The following is a 14,872-nucleotide window of genomic DNA, read 5'->3' as shown; positions in this document are numbered from 1 at the left end:
TATAAGGTGAGTGGCTACTGCGTAGAAAGTGCAGAAACATGTTTCTCGTGTCACAGGGAGTTCTATCTGGCAGCAATGGTGCAGAAGGTGAACTTGTTTCAGCAAGTGTGAGGACATGTGCCCAGGCTAGAAACCCAGTTTTACAGGGAAATAGTCAAGAATATCATATTTATTACTTTGACTTGATCTTTGCACACACTGCAGTGCAGCAGCGGTGTCACTGAATTCCAATCACCTGTGGATAAAGATGAACTTTTGCAACCTTCTGGAAATGTTTAGCAGCAATATATGGAACTAGACTCAAAATATATTGAGCAAAACATTTGAGCACATGCACTCTTTGTGGCTGAAGTGTTCAGTCACAAACTGAACGCTTTTGGGAAGTGATTTGGGAAGAAAGCTTCTGTGATGGTTTGGCTTCTAGATACATCAGGTAATTTGTTCATTTTAGCTTCTACCTATTCTCCAGTTATTAAGTTTCAAACACAGGAATGACTGTACATGTTGGTGATAACTTGGGTGTAGGGTTTTGCTGGGGCCTTAGAAACAAAAGCTGTATCAAAAGCTGGAGTGCTTCAAGTTTTGCATAAGTGCGTTGTTTTCCTTAAAAAAGGCATTCTTTTTATTTTATTTTTATTTTTCCACAAATTTGGGGGATGCAGATGGTAGTTGGTTACATGAGTAAGTTTTTTAGGGTGATTTGTGAGACTTTGGTGCACTCATCACCCGAGCAGTGTACACTGCACCACATTTGTGGTCCTGTATCCCTTGCGTCCTCCTACTCTTCCCTCCAAGTCCCCGAAGTCCACTGTATTTTTCTTATACCTTTGTGTCCTCATAGCTTAGCTCCCACATATCAGTGAGAACATACAGTGTTTATTTTTCCATTCCTGAGTTAATTCACTTAGAATAATAGTCTCTAATCTCATCACTGCAAATGTCGTTACTTCATTCCTTTTTATGGCTGAGTGGTATTCCATTGTGTATGTATATATATACACCACAGTTTCATTATCCACTCGCTGATTGATGGGCATTTGGGTTGGTTCTATGAATTTGCAGTTGCGAGTTGTGCTGCTATAAACATGCGTGTGCAAGTCTCTTTTTCATATAATGCCTTATTTTCCTCCGGGTAGACACCCAGTAGTGGGATTGATGGTAGTTCTACTTTGAGCTCTTTAAGGAACCTCCACACTGGTTTTCATAGAGGCTGTACTAGTTTACATTCCCAGCAGTGGTGTAGAAGTGTTCCCTGATCACCACATCCATGCCAACATCTACTTTTTAAATTTTTTGATTATGGCCATTCTTGCAGAAGTAAGGTGGTATTGGATTGTGGTTTTGATTGGCATTTCCCTGATCACTAGTGATGTTGAGCATTTTTCGTATGTTTGCTGGCCATTTGTGTATCTTCTTTTGAGAATTGTCTATTCAAGTCCTTAGCCCACTTTTTGATTGCATTGGTTTTCTTTCTTACTGATTTGTTTGAGTTCAATGTAGATTCTTGATATTAGATTCCTTTGTCAGACGTATAGATTGTGAAGATTTTTTATAAACATTCTAGAAGATAACATTGGAAAAATCCTTCTAGACATTGACTTAGGCAATAATTTCATGACCAAGAACCGCAAAGCAAACACAATTAAAACAAAGGTAAGTAGTTGGTACTTAGTTAAACTAAAGAGCTTTTGCTCGGCAAAAGAAATAGTCAGCAGAGTAAATAGACAACCCACAGAGTGGGAAAAAAAGAAATTCTTAATAGTGCTGCAAAGACCTTCACAGCCTGTGAGAAGTAAGTCTGTTTTCTAAGGCACCCTTCTAGTAGTTTAGCAGCTGAGCAGATATGGAAAGAAACATGACTTCCTTAAAATATTTTAATTAATTAGGCTCCTAAAATGTAACCTGTGGATGTAGTTTGAATATACGTCCCCTTCGAATCTCATGTTGAATTGTAATCCCCAATGTTGGAGGTAGAGCTTGGTAGGTGTTTGGGTCATGGGGTAGATCCTTCATGACCTGGTGCTGTCATTGCAATAATGAATTCATTCTCATGAGATCCGGTTGTTTACAAGTGTATGGCGCCTACCCTTCCCCACAAATCTCTCTCTTGCTCCTGCCCTGGCCACGTGACATGCCTGCTCCCACTTCATCTTCCACCATGAATAAAAGCTGTCCGAGGCCTTCCCAGAAGCCAAGCAGATGCCAGCACCATGCTTCCTGTACAGCTTGCAGAACTGTGAGCCAATTAAACTGCTTTTCTTTATAAATTACCCAGTCTCAGATATTTCTTTATAGCAATGCAAGAACCACCTAATATTCCTGTGTTCATGAGAACACCAGCATAGAGATAAAGATAGGGTCATAGTAATAATAAACTCAAATCAGTGCTTTTCTGACTGAACCTGCTTTGATGAAGACCCGGATCTGCTCCCTAATGCCTCCTAAGTACTTTTGGGTGTACCTCACGGACTTCTCATATGTGCTCTGGAGAACAGTTCTCTTCAGCTCCAGCTTCCCCTCGCTGTGGTCATCCAAGTCTCTTGGTGCTGACAACAAGTGCTGTTGTACCAAAGACTGTGTCAAAGGCACAGTCCCCTGTGACTACAGTGGTCATTAGCACCTTGCTCCATAGCTGAAGAAACAAATACCAATATCTGTCATTGATCCCGTAATTTTAAGTACAAACGTAGAAAATGGGTACTTAGGATTGAAAGTTTTTGTTGCCTGCCTTTCTAAATGTCTTAGAAATTTGCTGGTCTGGGGCAGAAGTGGGGAAGACAGTATTGGGCAGGCACAGCAGAGCCATGGTGAGAATAGTCAGGTAGTCAGAGTATTCACAGATGAGTTTTATACATATAGAATCCTCCAGAGCCAATGGAATGACAACAGAAACAATTCTGAAGGCCAGGGAGGATCAAGAGCTTAATGTTTAGGACTGAGAAAACATGTGAATGTGGAATGGATTCAAGTTCATTATTTTAAGAAGTTTAGCCATGATAAGGTGGTAACACAGAATTCAGTAGTTTGGCAAGAAGCACTAATGTGCTAGGACTCAAGAATTCGGTTCTGAGTTTGTCTAAGCTCTTCTGTGCCTAAAATTTTACATATTTTATATGGCGTCTGTTCCAAGACTCCCCAGTACTAGACTTGATAGCAATGCTTCTCCACAAACGACCTGTAACAAAGAACCAGGCTTTTCTATTTTCAATCCAGTATAAACAAATAGTTCTATAAAGTACTTCAAAAATGACTTAGGAGAGTAACACCCATTTAGATGGCTACATTTTTTTTTTTTTTTTTTGAGACAGAGCCGGTGCCTCAGCCTCCTGAGAAGCTTTGATTATAGACACGTGCCACCATGCCTGACTAATTTTTGTAATTTTAGTAGAGATGGGATTTCACCATGTTGAACTCCTGGCCTCGAGTGATCTGCCCGTGTTGGCCTCCCAAAGTGCTGGGATTACAGGCATGAACCACCATGCCCAGCCTAGATGGCTACTATTTTTTTAAAGCCAGAAAATAACAAGTATTGATAAAGAGAAATTCGAACCCTGTGCTCTGTTGGCAGGATTGAAAAATGGGGCAACTGCTGTGGAAAACAGTATGAACATTTCTCGAAAAATTAATAATAGAATGACCATGTTATCCTACAATCCCAATTCTGGATGTATAGCCAAAATAATTAAAAGCAGGGTGTCTTAGTCTGTTTGTGCTGCTGTAACAAAATGCCTGAGACTGGGTAATCTATAAATAACAGAGCTTTATTTCTCATAGTTCTGGAGGCTAAGTTCAAGGAGGTGTCAGGATTTGATGTCTGATACAAAGGGCCTGGTCTCTACTTCTACCATGGCACCTTGTTGGTGTATCCTCTGGAAGGACAAATGCTGTGTCCTCACATGACGGTGAGGAATGTGGAAGAAGGAATGGTAGGAAGTGAATCAACTCTTCAAACTCTTTCACAAGGGCCCTAATCTCATTCACGAGGGTTCTATCCTTATGGCTTAATCACTCAAGGCCCCACCTATTAATGCTGTCACATTGGTGATTAAGTTAAGTTGGGAGGAGGCACGTTCAGACCATAGCACTGGGTCTTCAAGAAATATTTACACGTCCATGTTCATGGCAACACTAGTCACAGGAACCAAGAGGTATGAGCAATTTCTTTAAAAGATCACCAAGGATACTGTGGCAACAGTGTGGAAGTGTACAGTATCCATGGTTGTTCATGCCTGAATGTTTACAGGACAGGATCCAGGCTTGTTTACTCTAGTTAATGTTAGGGGAGATAAATTGCTGTGTATTCTTTTTAATTGAGGATCTGCTACCAATCCACCCAGGATAAGACTTTTTTTCATTTTGAGAGTTGTCCCTCCAGGTCCTTAGAGGTGACCCTTACTAGAAGCATTGGGATAGTATGCAAATGAGAACCTTACTGACAGGTCATGAGACCTTTATGTTCCCTTGCCTAGCTTTTAGAACTTTCCAAATTTGGGTTGTATCAGTGGGGTTGTCAGAATTCTGAAACAATGCCCAAGATTCCTGCCCCCACTCCTGGTATACATACCTTGTATAATGCCCTCCTCTTGCATGTGGACAGAAACCTGTGAATATATGAGATGTGACTCCAGTGATTGGGTCACTAATCAGTTGACTTTGAGTTAATCAAAAGGAGATTATCCTAGGTGGGCTTGACCTAACCAGAGTAGTCTTCAGAAGAAGATGAAGCTCAGAGAGACTTGTTTGTGCCGACCTAGAAGGGAGCAGACAGCCCTGCTGCGAATGTCTATGGAGGCAATGTGGCAAGGAACTGTGGGTGACCTCCAGGAGCTGAAAGTGACCCTCGGCTTACAGCCAGCAAGAAAACAGGGACCTCAGTCCTAAAACCACAAGGAAATGAATTTTGTCAACAACCAGTGAGTTTTGAAGGGGACACAACCTTAAATGAAAATTGCAGCCTTGACCAGCAACTTGACTTCAGCCTGGGTTAGACCCAGGACACAGGGCCCAGCTAACCTGTTCTCAGACTCCTGACCCTTGTTCTTCTTATCCTTGTTACATCACTTTCCCTATTAAGGCCCTAGTTCAAAACTGATAACCGTAATCCAAAACATTTATGGTGCTTTGCAATAATAGAGTCAATTTTCATAAATCTCTCCTAGGATCTATGGAAACCAGAAGTCTTTCAATCCTAGAAGTTGTTGGAAAGTGGTCAAGCGGTAAGGAAATAATTTTCCCCCCTAGAGTAGCACTTACTTCCCCACACCAGCCTTGGGATGTTAGTGGCCCCACATAATTTACAGAGACCTGGAGAAATTATTCTTGTTCAGGCATCATTGTTCTTCAGCTTCACCCAGGGCTACAGAGGTTTTAGCAGTCACTTCCATGTTATTCTAATAACTTGATACAGACATTAAGGGACACAAACAACTCTAAGCCATTCATGTCCCAAATCACACTCTGCCTTGTCTATGGAAATCTAGCAGAAACACTCGAGATCACCTTGGATTTATCTCAAATTCTTAAAACTTCACCAGACAGATGAAGGCTTTTTTTCCCTGCTGATCGGCAGCAATGGGTAACTAGTGATAACCTACTCTAGGTAATCTCACCACCCTAAGAACCACAGCCTTCTTTTCAGCACTGTAATGCATCTTGTGTTCATGGATTCTGTGTTGTTTGGGCCATTATATATATGTTTTGTCAGCCTTCTTTGTTACTTTCACAATTGAAGAAATGCATGAACTTGAGCTTTGGAAATGCCAAAGCAGTTCTTTAACGTAAATCACCGATTTCCACCAAATCATGTCTAAAAAATCTTCAAGTTATTTTATAATGTAGTGTGCTTCTCTCCTGATACACACTTGCATCCCATTTATGCTGGGAAAAATGTCTGGTACTAGCTGGAGGCTTCTCCAAGCCTCTCCTGCTCACTGGATGCTGAGAGTCCTGAGGCAAGGCTACCATGACTTAGATGTTGAGATTTCATAGAAGACGCCTAGGAGGATGTAAGAAGTTCTGGGATTTGTTTCCTTCCTTCCTCACCCCCATCTGCTGAAGTGAACTTACGAGATGCACTTCAGATGTGCATGGAGCCCAGTTACATATTTAGTGCCAGTCTGCTGCTGGCCACAGGGTGCCAGGAATTTATAGAGGCATCCTCCTGCAGTCCTGGGTTGGGCCATACCATACCTACCATGACCCTCTGCTCCTTTTGTCACCCAAGTCAGTGTGACCCAACACAAAAGCTACATGAAGCATTCCTGGCCTTAGTGTGAATGATTCTGGGGGTCAGGAGTCAAGACAATGAGGCTTTCTATTTTATAGTATTCTATTTTCTATTATGTTTTGAAATGGTCTTGAGAAAGAACAAGTTTGAAATGTCTATTGTTGCTTGTAGCTGCCCTGCCTCACAGCTTTGGCAGAAGCAGAAGTTGATGATTATATGTCCAAAGAGTGCTCTAACCTAGAAGCAGTAACAGTGGACAGCAGTCTCCACATTGCTCATCCTAGTCCTTTCTGGATACTGGAATCCCAACTTTGAACTCCAACCAGCCTTGAGACTTTCTGATGCCAAGTGCCTATCTTCCTAGATATTTTCCCTTTAGGATGTCAGACTCATCAAAAACAGTTTCTAGCAAGGACAGGACTGAGGAATGTGTTGACAGTAGGGAAATAAGAAGTGGAGACAAGGTTTGACCCCAATTCTAGTGGAACTTGGTGTTAGGTAAGTTCTACAGTCTAAATATTTGTGTCCCTCTAAATCCATATGTTGAAATCCCAACCCCCAATGTGATGGTATGAAGAGGTGGGGTCCTTGGGAGGTGTTTGTGTTGGGTCATGAGAGTGGAGCCCCCATGAATGCTATTAGAGTCTTACAAGAAGAGACATGAAAAAGCTTTCTTTTTTTCTCTCTCCGCCATGTGACAATTCAGCAAGAAGGTGAAGGCAGCCATCTATGAACCAGGAGGAGGTCTCTCACCAGAGGACGACCATGCTGGTACTCTAATCTGGGACTTCCAGCCTCCAGAACTGTGAGAAATGCTTGTTGTTTAAACCTCTCAGTCTATGGTAATTTGTTATAGCAGCCTCAGCTGACTAAGACAATAAGGACCTAAGTCATGGATTTACATGCAGGAACATGAGAGAGAGGCCCTGTTGTGGACATCAGGGATAAACCTGGGGCTTTGTCCTAGAAACAAAGTGTGATCCCGATCTCTGGGACCAGAAGAGGATCTGCCACAGGGTGTAATCAACAAGAATAGGGCAGAAATCCATGAAGTGAAAGCCAGGCATCTTGGCCATTAGCCTTGGCTCTCCCACTCAGAAGTTGTATGGCTTTGTGTGCAGCATTATGAGTCTTAGTTAGTTCACTTGTAAAATAAAGAAATTCACTTACGTCAGTGGGTTTCAGCCTCTAGAGCCCTGACCTACTACAGGGCCATGCCTCTCAAACTTTAATGTTTGCATGAATCACTGGGAGATCTTGTCAAAATGCAGGTCTTGGTTCAGGAGGTCTGCGGTGGGGCCCTCAGAGTCTGCATTTCTCACATGCTTCTAGATGACTATGTTCTGCTGGTCTCTGAACCACACTTTGAGTAGCAGGCAAGCATAGAGGACCACGGAAGTGGCTCGGGTGCCTCTCTGCTGGTGGGGATGGAAGGTTAGAAGTCATCACCCCCTCCTCAGCTTAAGTAGGAGTAGCTTGCCTTTCATTTGTTTTACATTTTAGAGCTTCACCTAAGATTTTATTTGAAAAATAAAAAGAGCTTAAAAGCAATGGATTATAGCACTTTGTCAGGGAGGGGGTAATATTTTAAATTTTATTATTGAGAATTTCAAATATACACCAAATTCAAAAGTATAACAAACTCCCATGTATGCACTACCCAACTTTGATAAGCACATGTACATTTCCCTTTATATCCACCTGATAAGAACTTAAAAAAAAAAAAACAAAAAGAAGCATGCAGATTATCTTTGCACTTTGAAATGCTGGGATTCAAAATTCTTCCCACTACAAAGAAAGCCTGGCTCCAGAGCCTCACTGGCAGGGCTGAACTTACAAGTGGGGACTAAATGGGCCTGGTTTAGGGAGTTATCGGGAAGCAGGGACAGGAAATAGCACAAATCATTCCAAGGCCTTCTCTCTGGCAGGAGAAAAGTTGAAGTCACAGGAAGGAACGGAGTGGGGGCAGGAATGTGGCCAAGCTCTTCTCCTTAAGTTTTCCTCCTGGAGGAATTTGTGAGGAGAGAGAGCAACAAGACGCTTGCTTCAGTGGCTGCAGGAAGCCAAAGGTTCAGGCACACACAGACAGAACTGGGGACCAGCAGAGGAAGGCTGTGAGCTTTAGGACGCCTCACCACTGATTTCAGCTGGAGTAAGTCAGACAATGGCTATCATTTCCAAAACCAGAAAATAATGCCGCCGGGTAGAGTTCCCCTTATTTTCTGTTTTTGTTTTATTTATTTTTTTCTCTCTCTCTCTTTTTTTCATTGAGATGGAGTCTCACTCTGTTGCCCAGGCTGGAGTGCAGTGGTGAGACCTCGGCTCACTGCAACCTCCGCCTCCTGGGTTCAAGCAATTATCCTGCCTCACCTCCCCCCAGTAGCTGGGATTATAGGTATGCACCACCACACCTGACTAATTTTTGTATTTTTAGTAGAGACGGGTTTCACTGTGTTGGCCAGGCTGGTCTCGAACTCCTGACTTTGTGATCCACCCACCTTGGCCTCCCAAAGTGCTGGGATTACCAGCATGAGCCACCGTGCCTGGTCCTTTCTCTTCTTTTTCTTAAACCTTCTGTGTCTGCTACCCCTTCCCTTCTCTGCAACTGAGAGCTGGCAGGTAACAAATAAGTGAACAAGGTGCAGATGAGGCTGGATAAACGTCAGTTGTTTTCACACTGGAGCCTTCACAGTGGCACTTCTGCTTTGCATATGCCCACAGCCGATTCCATGTGTGCAGCCCTCCCTATGTACCAGACACTTGTATAAGCATGGCTGTACTTGATCGCCATGGCAGGCTGCAGGGTGGATGCCTCTTTGATGTCTCCAAGATGCAGTGTGAACAGCTACAAGTAAAACTAAAAGGTAATAAAAATAATAAAGACTAGAACTGTTTTACTGACCACTTCCATGTGTCAAGCACTGCTCTGCGCTGAATAGTGTGATCCCAAAGTCAATGTCCACCTGCAACCTCAGAATATGACCTTACTTGAAAATAGTCTTTAAAATGTAATTAGTTACATTTAAATGAGGTCATACTGGATTAGGGTGGGCCCTGAATCTAATGTGACTGCCGTTCTCATAAGAACAAAGACACAGAGACACGCAGGAGAGAAGGCCGTGTGATGATGGAAGCAGCAATGGGAGTGATGCCTATAAGCCAAGGATCACTGATGACTGCTGGCAGCCACCAGAAGCTGGGAAGAGAGAGTGTGAGTGGCCTGCCCAATGTCACCCAGCTCATAATCTGAAGAGCCAGGATTTGAGCCCACCTGGTTTCTCCCTTCAAAGCCTGCCTGAACTGCAGGACGCCTAGCTTAAAGCATGGGGTCGACTGTGTCTCAGTGTTTACTGGTGTCCCGAGAAGGACCTTGTGCCTTTTCTGGGTATCTGGGTCTCCAGTCTTGTTTGCAAATCTGTGCTGTAGTGTGTGTAGGAATCAAAAGTGCATAACCACCTCACAGGCACTAATTTGCTTAAGATCAAGCACCTTGTATAACTTTTAAAAACCCATTTATCTTATTCTTATGATTTGTTCAACTACAGAAGGCTAATTTTGTCAAAGCCATTGGGTGAAATGCTCTTTTTCCCAGCTCATCTGGCTTGCACTAATAGGAATAGTGTCATCTCTTGGTCACTCCCTGTAACTACATCTGAAGACCTTTGGGAGGGTATAGCTAAGACTTTCAGCAAGAGACACAGCCACCACTGCACCTCAGGCTTTGATAAGGGAAAGAGAAGAAAGGCTATGAGGCCAGGAAGGGAGTAAGGCTGCAGAGCCTCAGCTTTAACCATTTTGCTGTGATTCCCCGGATAATATGATCTGATATTTTATTACATTTGACATTGGACCTGCAGTGATTCCTAAGTGGCATGAATGTGGAGAATTGCTGTCACCTGGAAATGTCATAGAAAGTTCGAAACTAGGAAGTGAAAGAGAGATGAGTCTGCCAGTTTCAAATGTTGACAGGCACTGGGAACATTGCTTCCCCCTCATGCACTGCTGCGCAGCACATGGGGCAGAGAGGGAGGCAGGTGCAGAGGGGCGCAGTGACATGCCCATGTTCATAGAGCTGGTGAGCCAGGAGCCAAACCCCCAAGCCACCTTTTGAGCTCCCAGGCTGGTCTCTACCCTTGCACTTTCATGGGCAAACGCCTACAGAAGAGGGAAGTGGGAAAAGGAGTATGAGAAACACAGCAGAGGGTCTGGGGTGAGGCTTCTCATCACATCTGAGCAAAAACTGCTTTAACCAGTGCTCAGATTTGCCATGGTATTCACATGGAAAGACCTTTAGAAAAGACATTCCAGAACAATCTCATTCAGTACACTTCTAGAGTATAAGTGGAAGCACTTTCCACCCATGATGTCTGGTGTGTGCACTGTGGTTCTTGCTGCATGTCCCCTGACATTTTTTTTTTTCTTTTGAGACGAGTTTTGCTCTTATTGCCCAGGCTGGAGTGCAGTAGCATGATCTTGGCTCACTGCAACCTCTGCTTCTCAGGTTCAAGTGATTCTCCTGTCTCAGCCCACAGAATAGCTGGAATTACAGTCGCCCATCACCACGCTAGGCTAATTTTTGTATTTTTAATAGAGACCGGGTTTCACCATGTTGGCCAGGCTGGTTTTGAACTCCTCACCTCGTGATCCACCTGCCTTGGCCTCCCAAAGTGCTGGGATTACAGGCGTGAGCCACCGCACCTGGCTGACATTTATTTTTAACATTCATAATTTGAAAAAAGAAATCTTTGAGTGCTGGTCTCTGGGAACTGGGAAGGCCATCTTGTAGCTCCACTGGTCTGGGCAATCCAGTTTTTCTGAGTTAACCTTTGCCCTCCAGATAATGACAGCACCCATAACCCATACTACTTCCTGGGTAAGGGAGTTGCATTCCTGCTGTCTGAGCCTGCATGCACACCTTGGCTCCTACTCAGCACTCACCTGTTCCTGCAAGCTCCTCCTTTAACTGCCCACAGAGAATCTGTGCCTGGGGTCCACTGCAGTGTCAGATGTAAAAAGGGACCAGGGAGTAGGCCAGGAGTCCATTGTCAGGGTGTCCTGAAGGCCTTTACTGGAGCACAGAGCTCTTCTGAATTTCTGAGTGCTGGAGGTATGTGGCATGAATTGGTGTGTGTTTGTGTGGGTAGGGGAAAAAGGAAGATTTGGTTAACGAGAGGACCCCTGATAACTGTGGGAGAGGGTGTTGTGAGTGGAAAAGCAGCTGCGGTTGTTACAGATGGACTCTGGTGGACAGGGAGAGGGAGTGTGCTGTCATGATGGCCACAGAGGGAGCCTGCTGAGAAAGGGCCGGTGGCAGAGCTTGGGTCAATCCAGCCTCAGGGGACCTGGGGGACTGCGCTGCAGAACTGGGAGAGGGCTCGAGGTTCAGCCTGGTTTCTAGGTGACTGAGTGGAACAGATGGCAATAGTGACTGTTGTGTGTGCCACCATCAGCATGGCAATGAGAGGAGAGCTCATGGGGTACAGCATGCAGCAAGACTGTCTCCCAGTCTCAGGGTCCACGGAGCAAACCCTTAGAAGTTCCAGCCTGTTGGTCCCACTGAATCTCTGAGGGTTTGGTCACCCTGCTTGTAAGACTCAATGTCTGCTCTCCATGAGGTCATATTTGGAATGTTGTGGCAAGTGACCAAGCCCCCTTGGCTGCTGTCTGGGATCCTGTTTGCACCTCCGATCCTCTTCCTTGGGGGATCTGAGAATGTGAGACGATGTAGGCTTGGGCCCGGGGGCAGGCATTCATGTGTTTGTGGCATCCAATGTACCCACAAGGCCAGGACATCTGTGTCCAAACAGAAGGCTCCAGGGTCAGAGCCAAAAGCCCAGCCCAAGGGCAATGTGGGTGAGCCTATTGGGTGGGAGAGGAATGCCCTGATTGTTCTCTAAAGCATGAGGTCAGGAGGGAGAATGAAGAAGTCTGATGTTCTCCACTGGGCAGGCAGTTGAGGAATGTGGCTGGATCAGTCCTGGATGACCTGATCATTCACTGGAGATCCCCACTCTGAACCACCTAACAGGGAAATAATTGAAGGCTAGGATTGCTTGGGAACTAATAGGGTGTGGCTACTTTTGTGAACTTTTAATATCACAGTGGTGGGGCAAGGGCTGTAGGGGATTGAAAGAAAGGCCAATAGAGTAGCTCATCTGTGGAAGATGCCTGGTATAGTTTGGATGTTTGTCTTCTCCAAATCTCATGTTGAAATGTGATCCCCAGTGCTGGATGTGGGACCTGGTGGGAAGTGTTTGCGCCATGGTGGAAGATCCTTCATGAAGGGCTTGATACTGTCTTCACCGTAATAAGTGAGTTCTCACTCTATTAGTTCATGTGAGAGCTAATTGTTTAAAAGAACCTGACAATTATCTTGCTCCCTCTCTTGCCATGTGACATGCCTGCTTCCCCATCACCTTCTACCACAAGTAAAATCTTCCTGAGGCCTCACCAGAAGCTGAGCAGATGCTGGTGCCATGCTTGTACAGTCTTCAGAACCATGAGCCAAATAAGCCTCTTTTCTTTACAAATTACCCAGCCTCAAGTACTTCATTATCGCAATGCAAAACAGACTAACACAAGGCCCAGTGGTGAAACAGTAACACATCAGCAAATATGTTGCAGAAAAAAAAGTCCTGACCCAGAGGCAAAACACACTACCAGGGTAGATTCAGGACAGTTTTTTCATTTTCAAACTAGCTGCATAAAATAGGTGTGTCTGGCAGTGCTGCTGAGAAAAATCCAGATACAGAAATTGACAGCTGCCCCTGTTCAACTTAATACTGGATCGAAGACGAGGAGTAATTCTCTGCTTCATACATGTCCTATTATTCTCTGTTACAGCAGTACCTTCAAAAGATAGAAACATACTGGAACCTTCTGTGTCCTGCTGCTGCTCTTATCCCTGAGCTGGAGAGGATTGCTGCCCATTTGCTCTTGGCTTCACAGAATAAAGTACTACCTTCTACTCTTCTCTAGAATTAATAGCTGCCCTCTATTTTGTTATTAAATATTCTCTTGGCTGTCCTGCTTCCTTTATGGGTTTTGGGTTACATATTGTGTGATGAATGCTCTCTCTTCTTCAAGTTGTGGAAAATGCAAGTGAGTGCCCTGCCATGTGTGACTAGGTAGGTCAAGAAGGACAAGAAAACACTCCCCCAACCCTGCCCCTGCTTTGACCTCATTGCTGGGACTTGGGTGTATTGCTGCACCTTCATATGCCATGGGGGCTGGTCTGAAGCTTGGGTCCACAAGAGCTGACCCGGTTCTGGACTAGACCTTGAGTCTGACTCTGCAGGGGCTGGCCAGGTGCTGGAATGGTCTTGACACCTGGATGGGTCCACTGGGATGTACCTGGAGCCCCAGTCCAAAGGGATTGGCCTTGTGTTAGAACAGGCCTAGTGCCTGAAACTACTGACATGGGCCTATAGCCTGAAATCACAGGGACTGGCCTGGGCCTGGATCTGCATTGGTGGTCTTGGAACCTCAGTCCATGAAGTCTGGTCTGGTACTACGATCTTCTTGGGTAGTCCTGGACTCTGAATCCTCTACAGCCTTGGGATATGGGGGGAATGGACTGGAACATGGGACCATCCTGGTTTAGGGACCAGCATAAAGCCTGGGTCTGCAGCGGCTGGATCTGGACTCTAAGATTGCCAGCACTGGCTTGGTGCCTGGAGCCACTGGGGCTGGTCTGGAGGCTGGGACCGTGAGGACCAGCCTGAAGCCTATGTCCAGTGGTGCCTGCCTGGAAGCTGGGTATGCAGGTGCTAGACTGGAGGCTAGGTCTGTGAGGGCTGGCCTAAGTCCTGGGATCTTAGAGTCTGGCTTGGGGCTTAGGCACACAGGAGCAGTCTTGAAGCCTGGTTTCATGGGGGCTGGTCCAATGCTGGTCTCTACTGGGACAGGTATGGACACTGCTTCTGCTTGAGCAGAACTGGACTCTAGGTCCACTGGAGCGTAAGGCCATAGGGACCGGTCTGGAGTGTGATGCTGCAGGGACTGACTCATCACTAGATGGGGCTGGAGTCTGTGTTTACAGATGCACACCAGGTGTGTGAGGCCAGGGGTACTGACTTGGCACTGAGGCCAGCCTGAAGCCTAGAGTCACAGGGGCTACCTTGGTACTGGGTGGGCCTGGATCTTGTATCTTCAGGGGCTGGCCTAGAAGCTGGGTCTGTGGGTACTGGCCTGATGATTAACACTGGGGGCCACGGCCTGGTACTTAGGAGGTCCTAAAGTCTAGGGCCGTGGGGACCAGCTTGGTGCTGTGCTGGTCCAGAGCCCAGGACTTCTAGGGCCAGTCTGGAGCCTGGGGCCAGTGGGGTTGGCATGATGTTGGGGCAGGCCTGGAACCTGGGGCTGCAGAATTCTACCTGGCACTGGGCAGGCTGGGAGGCTCAGTCTACGGTTATTGGCCTGAAACATGAGCCCACAGAGGCTGGCCTGGTTCTGGGCAGGCCTGGAACCTATATCCATGTGGTTGTAGGGCTGTGGGTGTCAGTCTGATGCTGAGGTGAGTCTGGAGTCTTGGACCATCAGGGTCTTTCTGGCACTACCTTCTACTGAGGGCAGGCCCAGTGTTAAGGTCCAAGGCAAAGTCCAGTGCTCACTTTACTCTCCTTCTTCCTCTTTCCCTCGTCTCAT

The 14,872-nt window shown here is 45.6% G+C and overlaps 1 pseudogene; it reads left to right on the top strand.

The window, feature by feature from the left end:
• The window catches only part of LOC144581059 (tRNA (guanine-N(7)-)-methyltransferase non-catalytic subunit WDR4-like), a 37,467-nt pseudogene extending 24,333 nt beyond the window's left edge, over positions 1-13,134 (top strand).
• Positions 13,135-14,872: the final 1,738 nt, after the last annotated feature.

The sequence above is a fragment of the Callithrix jacchus genome, chromosome X, assembly GCF_049354715.1.
Source record: "Callithrix jacchus isolate 240 chromosome X, calJac240_pri, whole genome shotgun sequence".
Lineage (NCBI taxonomy): Eukaryota > Metazoa > Chordata > Mammalia > Primates > Cebidae > Callithrix > Callithrix jacchus.
This window is presented reverse-complemented; position numbering and strand designations above follow the sequence as displayed.